General features: G+C 45.3%; 1 protein-coding gene and 1 pseudogene across 4 annotated transcripts in view; one reads left to right on the top strand and one right to left on the bottom strand.

The window, feature by feature from the left end:
- LOC309652438 (neuroligin-4, X-linked) overlaps nucleotides 1-24279 on the top strand; it is a 901103-nt gene that overhangs the window by 269807 nt on the left and 607017 nt on the right. The gene's annotated exons all lie outside the window — the stretch shown is intronic.
- LOC309652855 (small ribosomal subunit protein eS24 pseudogene) lies at nucleotides 2661-3441 on the bottom strand (annotated as a pseudogene). The gene has a single exon. The product of its transcript is annotated as a small ribosomal subunit protein eS24 pseudogene (transcript).

Below are 24279 nucleotides of genomic sequence, written 5' to 3'. Positions count from 1 at the left end.
GGGTCTTCGTTTCTGTGCGAGGGCTTTCTCTTGTTGTGGCGAGCGGGGGCCACTCTTCATCGCGGTGCGCGGGCCTCTCACTCTCGCGGCCTCTCTTGTTGCAGAGCACAGGCTTCAGATGCGCAGGCTCAGTAGTTGTGGCTCACGGGCCCAGTTGCTCCGCGGCATGTGGGATCTTCCCAGACCAGGGCTTGAACCCGTGTCCCCTGCATTGGCAGGCAGACTCTCAACCACTGCGCCACCAGGGAAACCCCAAAGGCGCGTGCTTTATTAACTTTCCTGTTTGCTTTCATCCATTTGTTCAACAACAAGTGTTGACAGAGTGACAGTGAGAGACCCGCAGTGGTGTGCATTGTGGATTCGCTGACTGGAAATCCTCCCTCCCTTAGACTGGTGTCCAGTAGCAGACTTGTCCCACACCCCTGGTCCCCATGTTGGTCAAGGGCACCGCCACAAGTGCTCTGGCTAGGAAGGTGGGGTATTTCCTTCACTCCTCTCTCTTGCTCGACACCAGCGTAGAATCGATCTCTTGGTACCACTCCTCCATCTCCTGAAAGTTCTTCAACCCACCCACCTCCCTCTATGACCATGACCACCGCCCCACCTAAGCCACCTTGCTCATCCTCAAGAAGACGGTCCCTAGATCCACTCTGGCTTATGGGAGAGATTCTGAAACCTGCAAAAGCCACCTCTCTGCTCTCTTGCTGTTACGCTTGAAGCACTTGTCACAGTGGCCCTGTGACACTGCATGACATGGGCTTCCACGCTTGTTCCAGCTTCATTTGATGGAATACTCTCTCTCACTCCCTTGGCCCCCAGGCCTTCAGTCTGGCTCTCAGCTCCCAAAGTAGCCAGCCTCTTCCTGCCTGGTGTGACAGATAACTGGTCAGCTCGGGCGCCATAACAAAACGCCATAGGTTGAGCGGCTTCAACAATAGAAGGTGATCTTCCCACAGCTCTGCAGGTTGGAAGTCCAAGATCAACGTGCCAGATGGCTTGGTTCCTGGTGAGGACCCTCTTCCTGCCTTGTAGAGGACCACCTTCTCGCTGTGTCCTCACACGGTGGAGGGAGAGAAGGAGAGAGCTCTGGGGGACATTGATTCCATCAAACCATGACTTCATTTAACTTTGATTACCTCCCACAGAACCCCATGTCCAGATACAGCCACATGAGGGTGCCCGCCTCGGCAGGACATATACTAAAATTGCAACGATGCAGAGAAGATGAGCATGGCCCCTGTGCGAGGATGACCCGCACATTTGCGAAATTCGTGAAGCGTCCCATACTTGTACTAGATGCCGTAAGACAACCCTGGTTCCTTCGTGGACCCTCCTCTTTGAGGCTTGCATGCTTAAGGATCCCAAACGACTAAGAAATTTTTTAAAAAAGAAGACTGTCATTCATACCATTCACACCTAAAGAATTTTATCTGTTTTGAACATGAACTTCTCCTGCTACACAGAAGTAACAATATGGTAGTCAGTTTTGTATTTGGAAATGTATTGGTAGCAGGGATGTTTTCACAATTTTCAGAGATTATGCATTCTTCATGAATACTTTTGTATGGCTGCTTGAAAATATGCATTTCCAAACTTTCAGTATAGGTGTGAACAATGTGAAAAACAAACAAACAAATACAGTCACATTACGGCGATATACAGTCCCGTATGAATTTGGTGGGGTACAAGTCATTCATAGCAGGTAGCTTAGACAGTTAGCTCACCAAATATCACGTGCTCACCTGTATTTCCTAGACTACCATGTGAGGAGGTAGCACCAGGTGACTAGTTTTGCCTGATGAGCTGTGGGCAGAGGGCACACATGTCATTTCCAGGTGCAGGTGGCAAGTAGCCAGTACTGGTCTTCCTTCTCTCTCTTCCGTGCAAGGTGTTTCTGGAGGCCACATGCTCCAGATAACGTAGCTCCAGGGCACAGGGAGACCCCATGACTCCCATCAGACTGTGATGTAAGAAATGGAGCTTTGCTTTGGGATGACCTAAGGGGTGGGATAGGGAGGGAGGGAGGGAGGCTCAAGAGGGAGTGGATATGGGGGTATATGTATACATATAGCTGATGCACTTTGTTGTACAGCAGAAACTAACACAACATTGCAAAGCAATTATAATCCAATAAAGATATATATATAAAAAAAAAAAGAAATGGAGCTTTGTAGCAATTTGCTCCTGATAGTTTATGGATTTTTTTTTTAGCAGCATAACCTAGCTTATCCTGACTAATACATGTCTCAAGGCCTTTGGCAGGCTGACACCTCCACCCAGAATGTTCTTCGCTTCTTCTCCTCTTCTCCTCTCAGTTATTGTTTGGGTCTAAAGTCACATTCTCTAGGTGTTTTCCTCTGTCCTCCCAGCCTTTCTCAGGCCACCCTGCTTTACTTCCCCAAAGGCTGCACCTTGCGGGATGACGTCTCTCTTGTAACCATGTATCTTACTGCACTCGATCCTCCCAGCTCCTAGCTCATTGCCTACACTTGCTTGACCCTCCATAAATGTTCAACTTCTTAGTAGCATGTGCTCAGAAAATACTGAATGGATGGATGCAGGAATGAATGAGGGAATAAAACATGGTGATTCTGTGATCTAACCACACATCTGCTTGGATCTGAGTGGGGAGATCGGAGTTTGCACCTCCAAGTCAAGTCAGCACTTTCAAGGCCACAAAAGCCGTCCAACTTGATTACAGGTGGACCTTTTTTTTTGGCATGTAAAAGGTCTTAGTTTATTAATCCTCTCATGAATAGGCTGCTCGCATCCCCACAGATACAGTCACGGCAGAATCTTTACTCCTCTTGTTGCCCTCACCAACATTGGCCTTTGCAGTCCCCCTGACTTTCTTCGTTCTGTTCTTGAGTTCCTTTCGCTGTTTTCTGGACGTCTTTTTCTTCTCACACAGGCCATGTCTTGCAGCCTGGGTTTGGGCTCATTCTTCTCCAGGTAATCCAAGGCATCGTAAACCATGTCAAAGCCAGTTGTCTTGCCAACATCAAAATGGGTTGTGAATCCAAATACAAAGATGACATCTGGTGTGGTCTTGTATATGCATTTTGGCTAGTTTTTCCCCCAAATTTGTGTCTTAGGTCCTGTTGCCTTCCCAGGGTGAAGGACATTGATGCCCGTTTGTTTCCGCTGAAGTAGTCGGTCGGTCATGAACTTCCTGGTCCTGGATAGTTACTGTGTCGTTCATGATGGCGGCTGATCTTCAAGCAGCCCGGGAGGACAAGAGCACGGGTAGACCTTTGGAGCGATGGGATTCTGAAGATGCAGGCCCAAGTGAGGAGAAATAAAAGGATGCAGTCCCTCTAAGCCAAGGGGAGGAGCGGATGCGGCACTTCCATGATTTCTGATCCTATAAAGAAAATCACTACATAATGCACACAGCTTTACCGCAATCACTATGATTATCATGTTTGCTTAGGTATCTATTACCAGAAAGGCAGGAAAATGCCCCGCGTTTCTCACACTTTCCTCCATCACCATGATACCTCCGTGCACGCCTGAGTGTCATTCAGTTGGCTTGAATCAATACCCGCTGAAGATGAAACCAGCAATTATGTCCCCCCGGCTCCGCAGAGATCACTCTTGGTTTCTCCTCCTCAGCCAAAACGTACACTGGGTCTCTCTTTGCTTTTGTGCTGTGGCTGGCATGTCGCTGCCAGCACCACTGCTTTCTGCCCACCAGCCGCGAGATCTCGTGACGTCCTAGACACATTCCTTTGCTGTCTACCAGTGTCCCCCAAAGCGGAGATAATCCAGCCTGAATGTGCACTCAGCACCGGAACGGCCCCCCTGGGTTTGGCTGGCAGCCCCCGAGCAGACCTTTTGTATCTGCGTCCCTTTGATGGACAGGCGCTGCGGATTCCCGGGACCCAGCTCCCAGAAAGGAGCTCAGCAGGGAAGGGGGACTGCTAAGTGTCCTTCCAACCTGAAGATAAAAAACACAGATGAGAAGAGAAGGAACTGGGGCAAAGCTTCTGGCAGAGCTGATACGTTTTCGTGGGAGAACAATACCCGGTTACGGGGACGCAAGACCTGGTATTTCGCCGTCGGCCTAGTTAATCAGAGGAGGACCAGCCCAGGCATGGTGATGCCAGGTCCCCGTCCCATTGCTGCCGGTTTTAACTTTTGTCCTGATGTCTGAGGCTGACGTGTGATCCCAGGGCTCTCGGGGCAGGCGTGTGATCCCCGAGCAGTGTCACTCTATAAATAACAGGCTGTGCTGGGAATAGCAGACTTCTTCATTCCTCCTGCCAGAGACGACCTCTCAGCTCCTTGGGGGTCAGGACAAGGTGAGAGCCTCAGAAAGGTGACAGAGAGACGGACAGGGACATCACGTAGTTGGATTGAAGAGGGTCCTCTCCCAAATTTATGTCCCTGGGAATCTCAGAATGGGACCTCAGTTGGAAAGGGGGTCTTTGCAGGTGTCATTAGTTAAGGGTCTTGGTTGGAAATCATCTTCGTGCCCTCAGTTCAGCGACTGGTGTCCTTATAAGAGGAAGGAAAGGGAGGTTTGGACAGCAAGATACACAGAAAAGAAGAACAAGCAAAGCCAGAGGCAGAGGTTGGAGTGAGGTGGCCACAAGCCAGTGAGCACCAAGGATTGTAGCCGCCACCAGAAACCAGGAAGGACCCTCCCCTAGAGCCTTCACAGGGAGTGCAGGCCTCCGGACACCTTGATTTTGCACTTCTGGCCTCCAGAACCGGGAGAGGATGCACTTCTCTTGTTTACAGACATCCAGGTGGTGGTCATGAGTTGTGGCAGTCACAGGAAACACACAGAAAGCCCAATGCTGGCATCTTGATGACACCAACACTTCTTTCCCAGGTCTTGGCGATAGGCTGCCTTCCAAACTAAAGAATTGCAAGAGCCACAGAGGCTGTTTCCTTTCTGAAAATCCCAAATATGGTCCGTACCCCCCATCACTGGGATGCTGCCAGAGGCCCTTGAAATCCTTCAACCATTGGCACAAAGACGCGGAAATAGAATCAGGGGCTGGCAAACCAGGAGGGTTGAACTGCTTCTCATTTGTTTTCTTTGCACGGGAAAGAAATCAGATCATCCCATGCAGGACCCCGGGGTGAGAGCAGATGATTAACAACACAGAGCTGAAAATAAGCTTGTTTTCCACACCACCCTCTTGTTTTTATTTTATTTTTGTCACAGAACCATGTTGCGACAAAACCAAGTTTAATTACTTCACACCTTGCACCTCAAGGTATGTGATTACTTTGAGAAAAAAGAATATCTAGATCCAACCAAGGTTAAAAACAAAAAACAAAAACTTGCTCAGGGTGGCCCATGGACCACACTCAGCTCCTGCAGTCCCTGCCATATGAGCCCCTGGTCGTTTCTCATCATGGCTATTTCCTGTCTTCCAGGCCTGTAGGATCCTATCTTTTTGACTCTACCGCCTTCTGATTAGGTCAGGCCCACCCAGGGTAGTTGATGGACTCAAAAGTCAACCAGTGAGAAACCTAGTCAAGAGAGTGACATTCATATCGTTGAACCTCATGCTGAAACAAACAAACAGCAACAAAACAACAACAACAACAAAAGCACCCTTCTGTAGGAATAAAAAGTATGGAAAGATGGAGAGAGAAGGGGTAGTGGGTGCGAGCAGACAGTCCTGGGTTTGGAGCCTACGTCTTGGCTTGTGTGGACAAGTTACCCCACCCCCTTAGCCTCAGTATTGCTTTGTATGGGGGTAGAAATCAAACCACAGTATTACAAAAGTAGTGTTTGTCCACAGTAGCCACACGGTGGAAGCAATCCAGGCGTCCATTGACAGATGAATGGATAAACAAAACGCAGTATTTATAAAATTCAACCCTAAGAAGGAAATCCTGACACAGGCTACAGCGTGGGTGAACCTGGAGGATATCACGCTCAGTGAAATAAGCCAGACACAAAAAACCAAATATTGTGTGATTCGACTTCAGTGCCATATGTACAGGATCACATTCATAGACGCAGAAAGTGGCATGGTGGTTGCCAGGGCTGTGTGCAGGGGGAACGTGGTATTAGTGTTTAATGGTGTGGATTTTCAGTTTCGGGAAATGGAAAAATTCTGGAGATGGATAGTGGTGATGATGGCACAGCGATGTGAATATACTGAATGCCACTGAAGTGTACACTGAAAAATGGTTACGACGGTCCAATTTATGTTATGTGTGTTTTCTACCACAACTTAAAACTAATAATAATAATAGGTTAAAAAAAAAAAAAAGAGAGAGAGAGTGACATTCACCATATTCACAGGTCCCACGCATTCTCAAGAGGAGGGCACTCTACACCAGCAGAAAGGGATCTCGGGGTACATCTTAGACTTCAGCCTCCCACACCAATAAGTGCATTCACGAGGGCTACCCCAGGGCCAGTGGGTCTCAGTGGAACTGCAGATTCCCTGGGAGACTGGTAGTTGCCACCTCAGAGCCAACCTGCTCGGGGGAGAGGAAGCGGGAGTGAATATCCTCAGCCAGCGAGGGTCGTGCCTACGGTGTCCAGTCCCCTGAGTGTGCAGACCACAGCAGCCCCCGGCGTAGCACGCAGCCCTACGCTTGTGGCAGAGATAGTCCCATGCAGAGGGACTCCCGTGCGAAGCTGGCAGCCCCGTCAGTACCGGCCCGAACACATGGAGTTGATTTACCGCCGGGTTACGGAAGCTCGATCGCGATCCCTGCGGTCACCTGGCAATGTGGTTTCTGACTCTTTTCTTTTTTTTTAAATTTTTCTCAGAGTATAGTTGCTTTACAGTGTTACAGCCACTATGGAAAACAGTATGTAGGTTCCTTAAAAAACTAAAAATGGTTTCTGACTCTTGGTCTACACAAGGGCCATGGGATTTAGGACGCACTCCTGCAGTCCAGAACTCCTCTGGAGACCCCCGTGGCCGTTTTTTTCCACCGATGGTTTGCAATCGATGTAACCAGTTAGATGGGCTGCTTGATGACACGGCTGGAGGAGCGGAAACTCATGTTGGAAACCTATGGTTTGAACTCTCATGGGGAAAAAAAAATGCTTTGCGCAGAGCTTGACGGTTTAATTCTGAGACAAAACGTAACCTGTGTGAAAATATGAAGCATGGGAGGTGGTGCCTGATGCCTGAAATGTCTTCTGGACCCCCCACGTGGGCAGGGTCTGCCTGTCTGTGTGTCTCTCTGTCTTTTTCTGTTTCTGTGTCTCTCTTTCTGTTTACTGATCTCTGTCTCTCGCTTTGTCTCTCTCTAGATGAACCGCATCCTTTATCTTCAAAAGGAAACTCTATATGAGGGAGCTCCGTGGAGGCTTTTGCTGCCTCTCACGTGCCCAGATTTCGGAAAGCTTGGCAAGGCTCTCCACGAAGCCACAGCTGGTCCCCCCTCTGGTGAACTGAGTGATTAGGGTTTGAACACGGAGGGCGTCTGCTTCAAAGTCTTACCAGTTTGCTGGGCACCCTTCCTGACACGCCATGAATGCTCAGAGCTTCACTGGATTCACTGCCTGCCTTCTTAACAGTTGGTTTTAAACAAAATGTGTGATATCCATCTCCCCGCATTTTTCCTGGGTATCGTGCTGGTTGCTCTAGGTGCCACCCCAGAATATTGGCCTTTTTTCCCCGGTCTCTTTGCTCAATGGACATTTTGACCTCTGTCCCCCATGGAACCACCTTGACTTTGATCTGTGTCCTGTTCACCACGTTCCTCCCCAGCTATTAAGAGCCAGCGTGCCTCAGACAGGGGGCCCTTGAAGCAGGCTCCGGCCAAACCTGCATCGGGTCTCTTTCTTCTGTTCGCTCCTGCCGGCCTGTGTGCCTTCACGGGGCAGCTCATGAAAGCCTCCGCCGAGGGGCGATGCCCAGCGATTGCCTGAACTCTCAGACCTGTGAACGCCTTCATCCTTTCCAAAAAGAATGACAGTGCCTTTGAAAATTCAGTAGAAAGCGCGTTTCGTTCCATCCTGAGATCATACGTAAGATGAGATCATACGTAAGATTACATCTCCCCGGGGGTGTCCTCACATATTCCGCATAAGTGTTTCATGGGTAGGCATCCTTGTTTCGGGCGAGGATGGGAAGATGAGGCCAGGATGAGGAAATGGCTCCCGGGGAGGGTGAATGGATGGGTGTAGCTGAGGTCAGACACCCGTCTCCTGACTTGGGAGAGGAGGGATGGGGAGGAGGTTTCCCTTTGGGCTTTCTGAGGAGGACAGAAGCACCTGGCCGCGCCTTCTAAAGAGGTGACTCAACATGGGAGAAAGCCCTTCCTCACAGAGAAGGTCAGGAGCAGGCAGGTGGATCCCTGAACGGCTCTGCCCCGGGAGCTGAGACCGAAGACGACAGAGACCTGAGACGGTGCGAGCAGGTTCCCACATGGGGAGACCTAGCAGGGCGGGGTGGCGGGTGGGTGCTGGAAGCGGGGCCGAGGTCACGGCCCAGAGTCTCACCCGCCACACCGTGTTGCCCCCTGGATACTGAAAACGATTTTGGAGAGCATTCTTTTAAGCAGTAAGTGATAGAAAGAGACTCTTAATTCCTCAATCCAAGGCATAGAGGGTTTAGCTTACCAGTGATTTCGGGAGACACAGGATAAATCCTGCACTTTCTGGCTTTAGGGGCAGTCAGTCTTGTGAAGATTAAAAGGAGCTGAATTCAAACTACTGGGCTCTATGCCCCCCATGAGGGACCTATTAGTTTGCTGACTTTTACAGAACGTGGTTGGTATTTCCTTTGTCCAGCTGTCGTGAGCTTTAGGTGCGGTGAGAGCTTTAAAGAATATGGCACAGCGTATATATTCAACACTCTCGGGTCGTTAGCTGAGTCTGGTCTCCCAGAACTCAAAAGGGACACTGATGACAGAAGGAGTGAAATCTGTCACACGCGTTCTGTTGCGTTTCTCTGTTTTTGATGGTCAATTTAGCGGTAGAAAACACCGAAAGAGACAAGAGTCCCGTGGATCTAGGCATCCAGATGTGACCTTCCTCTTATTTCAGGATTGACTTTTTTTAACATTACCTCCTGGCAATTTATTATCAAACGGGCGTATTAATGCCTTTCAAACATGCATACTTATACGGAGGTGCTTATATACATCCACAGAGTCCTGCATGCATACACATATGTACATATTGAATTATTTGTGAGGTTGTTACTGAACCAAACTTGGGTCCACTCGTCCACGCACAGCAAAGCCAGTCTCCTGACAGCACGTTGTGGTGAAGGAAAATGCAGTGTTTATTGCAGGGGCCAAGCAAGGGGAACGAGCAGCCCATGCTCAAAAGGTCCAAAGTCTCCGATGGATTTCAGGGAAAAGGTTTAAAAGGCAGTGTAAGGGAGGGGGCTTGCGGGCTGTGTGATCAGCTCATGGACACTCTTCTGATTGGTTGGTGGTGAGGTCATCGGGAGTCGGCATCCTCGACCTTCTGGCTCCAGCTGGTCTGGGGTCTCCGTGCTGGTGGGCAGCATGCAGTTGACTTCTTCCCTGGTGGAGGTTTCAGTATCTGCAAAACAGCTCAAAGGACGTGGCTCGGAATATGATCTATAGCCCTTGAGGAGGAATGGAGTCCTTGGCTTTCTTTAATGACTAAACTATTATTAATTTATTTTGCTTGATCATTTTCCTTTTTTTCTTCATTTCTCACTTCTGTGATTAAATTTGTTCTTTGGAGCTTGGGGAAGGCCTCGGAGGCTAAAGTTTTTCTACAAACAAGAGGCAGGGGATGGAGTGGTCTGTACTGGGAAGGCCCCATAGGCTCCTGCTCCTATACAGGGTGAGTGGAATTATTGAAACCTTCTCTACATCATCATCTACAGAGGGAAAGTCCAGGACTAATGTGCTGTAGTATAGTTGAAACCATACCGCCTGGGAGTCAGGAGGATGGGTTCTGTTTGAATCTCTGCCATTAACGAGTTGTGTGATGTTACCCATGTCACTCAACCACTCTGGCCTCCAGTTTCTTCTTCTGCATAATTAGGTGACTAGTACCCCTGATCACTCCCACCCCTTACAGTCAGTATGTTTATGGATCTATTGAGACAATTAACCTGGGCGCTGAGCTCGGGATATGGTCTGGCTCCCTGGAACACTGATACCCATGCATTTATAAAGCTGAGGGCACCTGAGGGTGGGTGTGTTCAATTCATTCTGCGATATTTTGTCTCAGTCAGCATGGGCTGCCATAACAAAACACCACAGACCGGGCGGCTTCACAACAAACATTTATTGCTCACACTTCTGGAGGCTGGAAACCTGAGATCAGGGTCCCAGCACGGCTGAGTTCTGGTGAGAACCTTCTTCCTGCTCACACTTGGCCACCTTCTTGCTGTGTCCTCACGTGGTGCAGAAAGAATTCTTCTTCTTCTCCTTCCTCTTTTCCTTCCCCTTCCCCTTTTCCTTCCCCTTCCCCTTTTCCTTCCCCTTCCCCTTTTACCTCCCCTCCTCCTCTCCTTCCCCTTCTCCTCCTTCTCCTTCTCCTCCTTCTCCTTCTCCTCCTCCTTCTCCTTCCCCTTCCCCTTTCCCTTCCTTTTCTTCTTCCCCTTCCCCTTCTCTTTCCCCTTCCCCTTATCCTTCCCCTCCTCATCCTCCTCCTCTCCCTTTCCCTTCCTCTTTCCTTTCCCCTTCCCCTCCTTCTCCTTCCCCTTCTCCTCCTCCTTCCTCTTGCCCTTCCCCTTCTCCTTCCCCTTTCCCTTCCCCTTCCCCTTCTCCTTTCCCTTCCCCTTCTTCTTCCCCTTCTCCTCCTTCCCCTTTCCCTTCTTCTTCCCCTTCTCTTTCCCCTTCCCCTTATCCTTCCACTCCTCATCCTCCTCCTTTCCCTTCCTCTTTCCTTTCCCCTTCCCCTCCTTCTCCTTCCCCTTCTCCCCCTCCTTCTCCTTCCTCTTGCCCTTCCCCTTCTCCTTCCCCTTCCTCTTCCCCTTCCCCTTCTCCTCCTCCTTCTCCTCCTCCTCCTCTTCTCCCTCCTCTTCTCCTCCTCCCCCCTTCTTCCCCCTTCTCCTGCCCCTCCTCCTTCTCCTTCTTCTTCACTCGTCCCATCCTGGGGCTCCACCCTCATGACCTCATCTAAACCTAATTACTTCCCAAAGACTCCACCTCCAAATACCATCACATTGGGGGTTAGGGCTTCAACATACGGACTTGGGGAGACACAATTCAGTCCTTAGCAGTAGGCATGCTCCTTCTCCTGGGAAGTACTGCTTTATCACTCAAGTGATTTATAAATATAAGTGTTTCTTTGTCTTAATATCAGTGTCATAATTTTGAGCCCCAACACTGACTTGTGTACAACAAGCCTTTGACGAGGCTACTGCAGTCCCTTGACATGGAGTGTTTATTCAGCGAAAACTCTTCAGCCCTCTGCTGTTCTCTGAGAGCTAGGTGTGTGGAGACTATGGTCTGTATTTCATACAAATAGAGACGATTTCCACCTTTTCTTGTTTCTGTGACTCTGAGCCAGCGGACATTCCCATTCTGGAATAGCAGGAGAGTAACTTGTATTGTCTCTTTCGTTGTTTCGATTCCCCTGGGAAGCTCATTCCCAGTTAGCTCAGGTAGACACTCGGGGTCATTTATGAAGAAAGCCTAAATTCTCCCCCTGCCTCAGCCAGTTTCTCTTCTTTTGTCCACGGCCGTGGAGTGCATTTATTTATATTGGCCCAAATCAGTAATGATCCCTGTCGCTCAGAAGGATAAACAAAACAGATCATGAAACCGTATGCTTTGTGACATCAGCTCCGTATTGGTATTTTTTGTACTGAAAGAATAGCATGCTACCAACAACATATGAATAAGCACGAGAAGGCTGATAAATGCTTACAGAGTTCACAGGGATGAATGAGGATGACTTATCAGAACAAATAGTCCTCTTTCTAGAAGACCTACGATGGAAAACGTCATCTATAGGAATCAGATGCACAGAAATCTTTTCTTTCTTACGAGAGCAGAAGTCCTCAGCATCACTTGCCGTACCCTCTCCCATGCTACTTCTTTGCAAAAAAAAAATGTGATTTTTGTCTGAAAAAATCACTGGGGAGAGATCAGAAGAAACTTTCAGAGATTGAAATTTCACAGGAAGAAGTGAAACTGAGAAGCAGTCAAGCTCATTTGTTTTTAAAAACAATTACTTAAATACAATGTGGGAAGAAAGCATTAGCATATTTAAACTTGTATTCTGCATATGTAAAATCTTTTAAAGGGAGAACAACCTAGTGATTTTTTTTTTTTATGTAATTTGACATATGCTTTATTGGGAAAGAATCACACTATTTGGTAATTACCAAAATTACCACTTCTCAAATTCTCCTAATTATTTCACATAAAACATGTCAGTCTGGCCCCATTTTTTAAGCAGAGATTTTAAATGTTTTCATAGCAAAACTGTGCAGAAAGGAGCATGCTTCCCAGAATGTAATCATGGAACATTTCAAGGTAGCAGCGTCGCTGTAGAACACTGATCCATCTCCCAGTGACTGAGAGAGCTCCCCTTGTGTGCCACGGGCCTTGGTAGCTCTCTCCTGTTACAGCTACTTGTGTGTACATTCTCAGGGTCCTGTGCTAGGCTGACTTACACAGAGGTAGCGTTTGCAGTTTCACAGCTCTGTGGTAGGATTTGTGTACGGTGCGGTGATGGGGAGTACTCGCCATTTTAAGGCAGGGTCCTGAGAACGTTTCTACGAGGATGACAAAGAGCCCATCTTGCTTGAGTAACTACCCTCCAATACCTGGTAAATAGGCGGACTTCCTTCCCCAAGTGTGACTGAGGTGGTACTCTCAGAAGTCGGTTAGGGTTGAGGATATGGATGGAGGACATAGCGGTGGTCCCACTGTCTGTCAGCTCATCGGTAGATCGGAGTTTGCTGTTCCTTCAACAAGACGCTGACAACAAACAGTTCTTTTTTTAAAATTTTTATTGGAGTAGAGTTGATTTACAACGTTGTGTGAGTTTCAGGTGTACAGCAAAGTGAATCTGTTATGCATACACATATATCCACTCTTTTTCAGATTCTTTTCCCATACAGGTCATTACAGAGTATTGATAGACTTCCCTGTGCTGTACAGTAGGTTCTTATTGGTTATCTAGTTTATATATAGTAGTGTGTATATGTCAATCCCAACCTCCCAATTTATCCCTCCCCACCTCACCACCTGGTAACTATAAGTTTGTTTTCTACATCTGTGACTCTATTTCTGTTTCGTAGATAAGTTCATTTGTATCATATTTTAGATTCCACATATAAGCAACGTCAAATGATAGTTGTCTTTCTCTGCCTGACTGACTTCACTTAGTATGACAATCTCTAGGTCCATCCACGTTGCTGCAAATGGCAGTATTTCATTCTTCTTTATGGCCGAGTCGTATTCCATTGATAAATACGTTTCTTGGCACCTGCTAGGAGCTGGGCGTGACACTAGGTCTTAGGAATATAACGGTGAATGAGAGACCCCCGTTACTTTCCACTACAGCATAGAGCCAAGTGAGCCCTACAGTTCAGAAGAGAAGTAGGGAAAGTGAAACGGCAGGGTGTTCAGTGACGTGGAAGGAAAATGGGAGTAGACAGGATATGCTGATGGCAGGAAGAATGAGTAGAAATTTGCAAATGTGGGTGTTGGAGGTGGGAGTGAGACTGGGAGGCATGGGGGTGAGGTGGAGGGTATTTCAGGCTAGAGGAGCCACCTGGCAGGAGCCCCATGATGTGAGAGGCACAGAAATAAATGCCACGTGGCTGGCGGGGGTGAAGTGCACAGAGACCACGAGAGGGAGAGGCGCTGGGAGGGGAGGCTGGGCGGTAGCAGGGACCAGACTCTCAAAGTCATGGTATGGGCTTCAGAGCTCATCCTGAAAGATATGGGAAGATGTCAAAGTCATGGTCATGATCAGATTTCTCTTTGTAAATATTTCTGACTATTTTATTTATTTATTTTTTTTGGAGAACAGAAGGGAAAAGGTTAAGATTGGAGATACAGGAACTAAGTAGGAATGACAGCCTCAAGTAAAGGTTCACTGGAGAGCCCTGTTGTATTTGACACATATTGTTGTCACCTGGCAAAGGGAACCATGAGATTCTGATTCTATTCCTCAAGTACCATCTTCTGACATGGTTTTAATCCTTGGTTGCAATCAAAACAAGAAGCTGCCCTCCATCGGATGGCCAAAACCGGCATTCATGTTGACCCACCAGAGTCAATGCCACAATTGTGAATTTTAATCCAAATCATCCAACAGTCATCTTCACGTTGAAATTTACATGGAATCAACATTAAAGTTTACCTTTTTAAAAGTTACACAATTTAGCATTTCACCCAGTGTTTTGTTGAACATGATCAAGTTTTTAAAATGAGAGATACTTAATTCCTTGTACAGTTTGCCTTTACGGTCATGCTTTATGAATGAAATTTATATCCATGAGATGAGTTATATGCAAGTGTTTCAGATTTTTATCTTTTCCAACTGGACATGTCTGTATCAGTTTGGGTTTTGGCTGAAAGCGAATGAAGCTCATTTTGGAATTTGGTAGAAAGATTATCAAGAAGGTTCATGAAATCCGTGTGAGGTTGGAGGTCAACACTTGGGATCGGGGGGAACCAAGAGATCTCTAGAGGTCTCTGGAAGCCTTCTCTCCAGCAGACTGGTCTGCAGTGACTGTGCTTCGACCATGCATCTCATCCTCGCCATGTGTTCAAGAGGTGATGCCCTGAATGGAGGGGCTTAGGTCAAATGCCCACCTCTCAGGAAGAGGGTACATCTGTCCCATTTGGTTTCCTAAAAGGGAGATGGTCAACTTGATCAACCTTTTGTTTTTTTTTAAATAGGTATTTTTCGAATATTTATTTATTTTCCTTTTTTTTTTTGGCTGTGTCGGGTCTTAGCTGCAGCACACGGGATCTTTGTTGAGGCATGTGGGATCCTCTTGTGATGACATGCCGTCTGCTTGGGTTTCTCTCTAGTTGTGGCGTGTGGGTTTTCTCTCTCTAGTTGTGGCGCACGGGCTCCCGGGTGCATGAGCTCTGTAGTTTGTGGCACGCGGGCTCTCTCTTTGAGGTGCGCGGGCTCAGTAGCTGTGGCATGTGGGCTTAGTTGCCCCGTGGCATGTGGGATCTTAGTTCCCTGACCAGGGATTGAACCCACGTCCCCTGCATTGGAAGGCAGATTCTCTACCACTGGACCACCAGGGAAGTCCCAACTTGATCTACCTTTGCACTCAGTTTACATGCAATGGGAGCAAGAGAGTTCCCCACAAAGGACATTTAAATGCTGCTATGGACTGAATGTTTGTGTGTCCCCCCCCAAATTCATCCGTTGAAACCCTGATCCCCAATGTGATGGGTTTTGGAGATTGGGCCTTTAGGAGGTAATGAGGCCATGAGGGTGGAGCCGTCATGATGGGATTAGCTCCCTTCCAACAGGAGACATCAGAGAAGACAGCTGGCTTCCTTTCTCTGTCTCTCTCTGCCATATGAGGAGGCACTGAATGAAGCAGGAAGAGGGGCTCATCAGACCCTAGAGCCTAACCGTGGTAACTCCCTGATCTTGGCCTCCCCAGCCTCCAGAAGTGGTAGATCTTAAGAAGCCAAAATATGGCAACTGTCCACTGCATGTTGCTTTGCCCATTCAGGATTGTTAAGAACTGTTGGTTAATCAGACATTCAGAGCCTTTGGTGTAGATGCTTTCCTAGTTATAATATCTGTCTCAAGCGAGGAAACGCTTCCTTGACACAAGGCCACAAGTGCATATGTGGATAACTATACTGTGGGTATGGCCATACAAGTCCTCTTATGTCAAGCAAACTGCCTAAACGGGGCTGGTTTGACTAAAATTTGTGGTAGCTAATCGTGACATTAGCCCCTCCTGATGTCAGTTGAAATACAAATACCTATTCTTCTGTTGGCCCCAGGGAGCGTAATAAGATTTAAGAGATAAAATGCAGTTTGCCTATGGGTTAAGTTAGCTATTTCGTGCGTGTTACTGAAAATGTAAGTACATTTCACCTAATCCATTACCTCCGACGAATCAGATTACATGTGACACCTCTTCTGGGTGACAAATGGGTTTATAAAGTATTACTTACACGGCATAATGGTAATCTGTCTGCTTCATGGCTGGAACCCAGGCACTCCATTTTTCTGTAACAGTTCTAATTAATCATTTCAAAGCATCATAATACATGTAAATACTTCTTAGTGCAAGATAAATAAGGTATCAACTCTAAAGTAACAGTATTTTCCCCCAAAGCTGTGATGGGATAGAAAGAATAATCAACCCCTCCAAAGCTCAACAGATCTCAGGGATATGAAAATATTCACCGGAGATTATAAAATTGGACAGGTTCTTGTTTGTAGACTGAAATATCTCTTTGAAAGTTCTACTCAGTTGAGAATCTACTCAGTGGTTACGCCTCTGGCATATATTCCAAAGGAAGCTGGGAATGTTTGATTCCTTCATTTTCAACTATCTTCCACCTAAATTGCAATAACAGTATGCTTTTTGTAATACATCTCATAGGGTTGGCCAAAAAGTTCGTTCGGGTTTTTCTGTAACCTCTTACAAAAACCCAAACGCACTTTTTGGCCAACCCAGTATTACTAGAGTACAAGTGATATTTCAGTGCTTATAGCTGAAGTGGCAAAGCTAGTTTCTACCTCAGTATTCTTATATTTACCATCATCCCGCTCCACAAAACTGCGTGCTCTATAATTCCATTTCTAGACCAATATTTTCAATCCTATTTCTGTAAATGATGGGCAGTTTCATAGACACAAGAGTTTTCGGCTCCATACAAACACTTGGTAGATTATAATATTCTCCCAAATGTGTCTTTCCCTTTAAATGGATGAGGTATTAGGGTTTCAGGTGTGAATGTTTTAAATGTTCTGGGCGAAAAGGCTATCTTAGATGGGAAAAAATGAGCATTGGGCAACTAAACTATTATTAATCATTTGAACATAAGGGCTTTACTTAAGATATAAAGAATTTCTTTTCCAAGTAGGGGGAGAAGAAGAAAGATTTTATTTTATGTATTGAAATTTCTCTTATTGTCCACATAATCTCAGGTGTGTATAGGAAAGAAGGGGAAAAGAGTTGCATCTCTGCCTTATAAGTTCTTTATGGGTCAAGTATTGGGTTGGCCCAAAAATTCGTTCGGGTTTTTCATAGCTTACAGAAAAACCTGAAGAAATTTTTTGACCAACCCAATATTAACACTTGAAGATAAAGCAAGATCAAGTGAAGAGTAAGTTCATCATATCACACATTGTTATGAGCACACAGTGAATTTTTCCCTACATCTTTGGAGCCGTGTTTCTTACAAACACACACACACACACACACACACACACACACAAGGCTTTTTATTTTTTTACTTTATTTTTAAATACACATTATTTTTTTAAACCCTGACCCTAGTGTAGCTCATTTTATTTTATTTGAATTTTATTTTTTTGGCCGTGCCATGTGGCATGATCTTAGTTCCCCGACCAGGGATCGAACCTGTGCCCTCTACAATGGAAGCGTGGAGTCTTAACCACTGGACCGCCAGGGAAGTTCCCACACAAGGCTTTTTAAAGAACTATTTCTTCTGTCTTTGGCGAGGCTGAGCCCATCTTGTGTTGGGCTCCAAGTGTCATCATCGACCCCCCTTGACTGTGGGAACAAAGCACAAAAGAAGGAGATGTGAAGGAACAGAAAAGTGCATTGGAGCAGAGTCTCATCCCTGTGAACTGCCTGGAAATGGTTTTTCTTGGCAGAATTTTTCCAGACCAGTCGTAGACACGTTAGTACTTACTGGAGTTGTTAGTGATGGGGCACCCACTATATGCAACTGAAGACTGTGGAAGATTTTCAAACCTGGCTCAACTCCCTGTCTGCACTTATTTTACCCAGAAATTTCCCAAGAGTGGATTGTAGCAAGGAGGAAATACCTTTGCCTTGAGGATCTCTAAGCCTTCCTGAAATGCGGTACTGGAATTTGCTACTGACAAGTATGCATTGGGGTTTAAAAAAAAATCACCCTGCAAATAACTTATTTGGAAAATAACTGGTCACGTGTATGCACATCAGGAGCAGAGGTAGGAGTTAGAGGCAGTAGTAATTGGGCATGAATCACAGTCTATTAGAATTAAAATAAATGTCGGATTAGAATATGTAGATAGGGTACATCATATAATGAAATAGGAGGAAATTGTCTCATTATTTTTAGCAATAAATGGTCCTCTACTTCAAAATAAATTGGATTTATATGAAAAATATAGGAGGTTTGGAGAATATTCATAGAAGAATTGGAAACATGCTTCCGTGATAAAATAATATTGGTAAAGAGTGCGACACCGGAGATAGCCGAGCTCGGAGATAGGAGTAGGCTTACAGTTTATGCAGGGAAGATAGTTATGGATGAGGAAATGGAAACACGGAATCCACGGGCAAGAGTTGTCCGGGTGGAAGGCGTCAGAGAGCCAGGGCATGGGAGAGTGGCCGTGCAGGGCTCTGGGAAGCCCCAGAGTTTAAGGAACACCTGACGGAAGAAGCAGAGAGGGGTCCTATCACGAATGGTCTTGTCATGCCAACGTGATGACATGCCGAGATGCTGAGATGGACCAAAACTGCTCTTGAGAACCTCATACCCAATTCAACACTTGACAGAGGAAGAAGCAGAGAGGGGTCCTATCACGAATGGTCTTGTCATGCCGACGTGATGGCATGCGGAGATGCTGAGGTGCTAAGACGTGGACCAAAACTGCTCTTGAGAACCTCGTACCCATCTCAACACTTGACAGAGGAAGAAGCAGAGAGAGGTCCTATCACGAGTGGTCTTGCCATGCCGACGTGATGACATGCGGAGATGCTGAGGTGCTAAGACGTGGACCAAAACTGCTCTTGAGAACTTTGCACCACAATCCACTGCCCACAGGCAACGTGGGATAACGTCTTTCAGATCTTTCTTTTCCCCACCTCCCAGTCGTCCTTCATCTACCTTCTCAACTTGCCCTTCCACCCTTTTGTAGAGACTGCATTTATTTCTGCAGCTCCACGTGGTACCTCTTAAAAGTATTTTTCCCCCCATGTTTGCGAATCTGATTTTTTGCTGTTTCTTTCTGCCTGTTTCCTGGACAGCCATTTCTCAGATGAGTCCCTGGACGTTAAAACACTTGAGGTCTTCTTTGGAGATCTTTACAACTTGTGAACACACCCCATAGGCAGGATACAAAATAAGTGACTATTGTTTTTCTAAAGGGGTCACCCACGGTCATGAAATACGAAGAAAGACCGAGGAACTGTCAAAGGTTGCAGGAGACCCTAAACATAATGTGGAATCCCGGTCCATAACTGAACGCTAGCAGTAAAACTGGAGAATTCTTACTAAGATCTCTGATTTAATTAATAGTGTCCTATCAGTAATTTCCTGGTATTATCAGTGTCCTTTGATGACGTAATGTTAATATTGGAAAAAGTGGTGTCCAGGGTATACAGAACTCTCCTGACTAAAACTTTGGCAATTTTCAAGAAGCCTATAATTATCTTACAGTAAAGAGTTACAAAGTAAATAAAGCTGAAATTAACAGGGAAAAACATCCTGCAACTCACTCTCCGGCATTTAAAAAGTAGGACTTGTATTCTTTTTCCTTTGTTTGTCTTAAACTGTTAAAAAATGCCCTCTAAGCTTTTATCTATATTCCTTAGATGCTACTCAGATTATTGGGTTTTGTTTCATGTTATTTCTGTGGCACACAGGAGAGCTTCATTTGTAAAAAAAAAAAAACCGAGATAAACTTTACGTAACATAAAATGAACCATTTTAAAGTGTACAATTCAGTGACGTTTAATAGGTTCGCAGTGCTGTGCAACCATCAGCAGTGTCTGCTTCCAAAATATTTTCATCACCCCAAAAGGACACCCTCTACCCGTTCAGCAGTCATGCCTCATTTCTGTGTTCTTCCCCACCAGCCCTTGGCAACCACTAATCCGCTTTCCCTCTCTGTGGATTTAATGTGTAAATCTGCATGTTTCTCATGTAAATGGGATCAGACAATCTGTGTCCTTTTGTGACTGGCTTCTTTCACTGAGCATCATGTTTTCAGGAACCATGGATACTGTAACATGTATCAGTGTTACATTCCTTTTTAAGACTGAATAATATTTCATTGTATGGATATACCGTGATGTGTTTATCCATTCATCTGTTAATAGAGATTTGGGGTGTTTTCACCCTTTGACTCTTGTGAATAATGCTGCTATGAACATGCATGTACACATTTTTGCGTGGAGGTGTTTTCATTTCCCTGGGGTATGTTCTTAGGAGTGGGATTGCTGGATCACTGGGTAATTCTGTGTTTAGCTTTCTGAGTGTTAGCTTTACGTGCCCAACTCCATTCTTTGGCAGAGATGCTACTGTAGGCTTACTTACTTTTCCTGTAACTATAGTTTATAAGTACGTTCAACCAGCATGTGCATTCTAACATGCAACCTTCTGGGCTGTGCTCTTCTTGTACTGGTTTTATACCTTTAGTTTCTTACGACAATGATTGGATAGGGTTGGTCCTGTTTCCTTTTCTCACAATTGCATATGTCTACACCATGGATGATTCAAGCACAGTCACATACTGGAGATGCTTTAATTCATTCTTCATAGTTATGCACATCCATATTTTGAGCCACAGTCTTTTAAAAATTTAAGCAGAATAACCCAGGCTTGTGTTACCTCCCTTGGATGAGTTCTGTGGTATGGTATCCAACGGGGCCATTGTTCTTTCTGAAGGAAATCTGTTTTGCCTCTTGTTCTTTTTCTGCTATGCCTCCCCTTCATCCTTACCACGTTCCTTTGCTTCTCATCTGTGTCCGCTATGAGAAATTAATCTTTTTATTTTCTCCAGCTTCCCCTGGGCTACATTTCCATACCTCCCCGTGGCCACACGTGTGGCTTGAATTCATTCAGGTAGACATCACCTCTTCCATTCCAGGCCCCTGGACATGGATGGCACATTCTGGTCCTAACTCCTCTGATTAGGAATGCTGCAGAGCAATTTGAATAGGCATGTCCTTTTCCACTTAAAATATAATACACAGTCCAATTTTAACAGAGAACACACTTGAGGCTGCCCTTCTCCTGACCACTTCTTGTAGTTGGGTCAAATCTTCAACCAAATCTATAATTGACCTTGTCCTTCTTATGGGCTAAACCTTTCCCTGACACCAAATGGAAACAACTCACCATGGGGTGTTTTTCGCTCCTCTTGTCACCATCTCATTGCATGCTATTGTCTTTTTTTTAATTCAGTTTTTATTTTATATTGGAGTACAGTTGATTTACAATGTTGTGTGAGTTTCAGGTGTGCAGCAAAGTGATTCAGTCATACATATACATGTATCTATTCCTTTTCAGATTCTTTTCCCAAATAGGTTATCAGAGAATAGTGAGTACCGTTCCCTGTGCTCTACAGTAGGTCCTTGTTGATTACCTGTTTTAAATACAGTAGTGTGTGTATGTGCATGCTATTGTCTTAAAAGGCCACAGTATCTTTTTAGCCAAGGCACAATGTTTTCTCTTTCTTATGCTTCCTTATCATAAAAAAAGACAGCAAATTTGGCTGAGATCTGCCGAGTAGAAGTGCCAAAATTAGATCAGAAGTGTCGCCCCCATTATATCCTATTCGGTGGTGTCCAGTTAAATTCTTCTCACCATAATATGAGGCACACACCCACCTCCAGGGGTTCCTCTGGCCACACCTGTTTCCCTTGGGGTCGTCTTAACCAAGGATCGGAGTCCTTGCTACCTGGGCATTAGCTGGGCACCTGCTCTTTTCAGGTGTGCATCGTGTCTGCACAGCACACAGCCTCCCCGCCGTGGGGCTCCGCCTTCCTCTGAATCTTCCCTAGGTCGTTGCCAGCATGCCTGGCTGGGGATGGGGAGGGTCCGAAATGAAACAAGATAAAGCAAAAATGATTCAAGGATGTAACTTCCAAGTCCGCAAGGTCAGACCCTTTGCCCTTGGATCTGAACAGCCGCTATGCCCCAACCTGCGCCTAAATGGTGCCCGGGACACGCTGAATACTCGCGAAACGTGGAATGAAAAATCTCACCCGCGTGTTCATTCCATCCTTCATCTCTCACCATCGCCTTTCATCATCTCCCCGCCCACCCCAGCCCTACACATCACCTTTCTTATACCTCCCAGGGCACTGTGGTCTCCCTCCCATTTCCATGCCTTCGTCCCAGACTGCTCCTCCACGTGGTACTTTTCTCTGAAGACTCAGAGCCCCAGCTTCGCATTTCTGCAGGAAGGTTTCACTGAGCAGCCAAAGCTGCAGGAGGCGTGCTTCTCCTGTTTTCTCACATCACCTCGTGCACACGTTCATCTGTACGAACTTCAAACGTGTTTGACGTATCAAATACTTCAACTATGTTTACATACTGTATATAGGCATTTGTAGGTAAATATAGTAGTAATATAAATATACTATTCAGCTTTTCATGCTTTTGATATTTATATAAAGGTGACCACACTGGACAATTTCTTTGACTTGCTTTTTTTTTGTTTTTAATATTTTTTTTGATGTGGACCATTTTTAAAGACTTTATTGAAATTGTTACAATATTGCTTCTGTTTTACGTTTTGGTTTTTTGGCCACGAGGCATGTGGGATCTTAGCTCCCTGACCAGGGATGGAACCCACACCCCCTGCATAAGAAGGCGAAGCCTTAACCACTGGACCGCCAGGGAAGTCCCAGACTTGCTTTTTTTTTTTTTTATAATTCAGTGTTATGGCTGGTAAATTTTTTTTTTAACAATTTACTTGTACAATTTATTTTTTTACCATTTTATTTTTATTTTATTTTATTTTTTGAATTGGAGTATAGTTGATTTATAATGTTGTGTTACTAAATTTATTCAGGTTGAGATCTGTAGTTCATATGTATTAATTATCACTACTTCATTGTATGAATCCATTCTATCCATAGACGATCTAAGGAAAAACTGGTGTGATTTTCTGCTGTGATCACAAGTGGGCCATTATGGACTGATTCTTACATTTCTGACCTGTGCCCTATTAGAAGATAGTTTTACCAGGTTAAACGTCCCATAACACAGATTATTTCAATTCTTGGGTTCCACTGTGAACTTCTTTCTCTAAACCTAATACTTGCTGGCACGAACTATGGCTACATAGGAAGCTGTCTCTATTTGGTAACGGAGTGTCTACTACAGTTTTCAGAATTGCATCCTACACTCAGATTTCCCATACCCATTTGTGCTTACATGGGCAATTTTCATTTAAGGGTATATTCATAATATTAATGCAATGCCAGCAGCCATATTTGGCTCCTTTTATTGTGCTACGGAATTTAATTGAAAAGCACAAGTTATTTGAGTGATTTTTTTACATTAGAGTAAAACTTATTCCCAACAGGATCCATCTTACGCCATTCACGTACATCAACTGACAATTACGTTTTTATTCCCAGCATTCTGCAGTTAATCATGACTCACTCTACTCCCGGGTTAAAGTAATAATAATAATCAACAGTGCAAGTGAACTGACAAAACAGATCTAAATATAGGGACTTCTCATTAGAATGTGCGCAGGGACCAAAAAAAAAAAGCAACACAGTACATATTTCTAACATGGCCATTGTTCACAGAATCATGGCTTTGAATCCCAGATTTTGATCTAATTAAAAATTGAGCTTAAATACACCACTAAGAGAGTGATTTGCATTATATATTCCTTTTATTTCCTACATACATTCTGGTTTTCTTCAAAATACGGTTCGTGGATACAGTATTGCCTTTGAAAATGTAGAGCTACTCAAGTTTTCCCTAACGACTCATTATGATAGAAAACTGTAAGGAGATACCCTGTTTTATCAAGGTCTGTCAGGGGGGCTTAATTAGCCAGTGAAGAGGAATGAGGTGTTTGACTCTCTGAGAATTCAAGATTGTGAAATTGCTCTAGGAGGAAAACATAAGATTTTTCACAAAAATTCTTAATAACACCAAGCAGGTGAATATGTTCATACATCATGTAAGCAGCCTAGATGGATATAAGGTCTTTCATTTTTTCCTTATAAATCGCTAATTAATCACAAAGCTTCAGAATAATTGAGTCTACACACCTGAGTGCTTCAGAAGCTCTATCACTTGTAGGCACACTTGGATGTTTGCATTCCTACTGTCTCTCGCTGAATACAAGGTTAGCAGTGGTTCATATCAGAAGTTCTCTGTGATCCAAACCCCCATTCCATCACTTGTTTACCATCTTGTGCTGCATATTCCGTGTCTACACATCGACCTTAGAAAAACAAGGAG

The sequence above is a fragment of the Balaenoptera physalus genome, assembly GCF_965194825.1.
Source record: "Balaenoptera physalus genome assembly, chromosome: X".
NCBI lineage: Eukaryota > Metazoa > Chordata > Mammalia > Artiodactyla > Balaenopteridae > Balaenoptera > Balaenoptera physalus.
The sequence above is the reverse complement of the archived record's forward strand: the minus strand, read 5'-3'. Positions and strand labels throughout refer to the sequence as shown.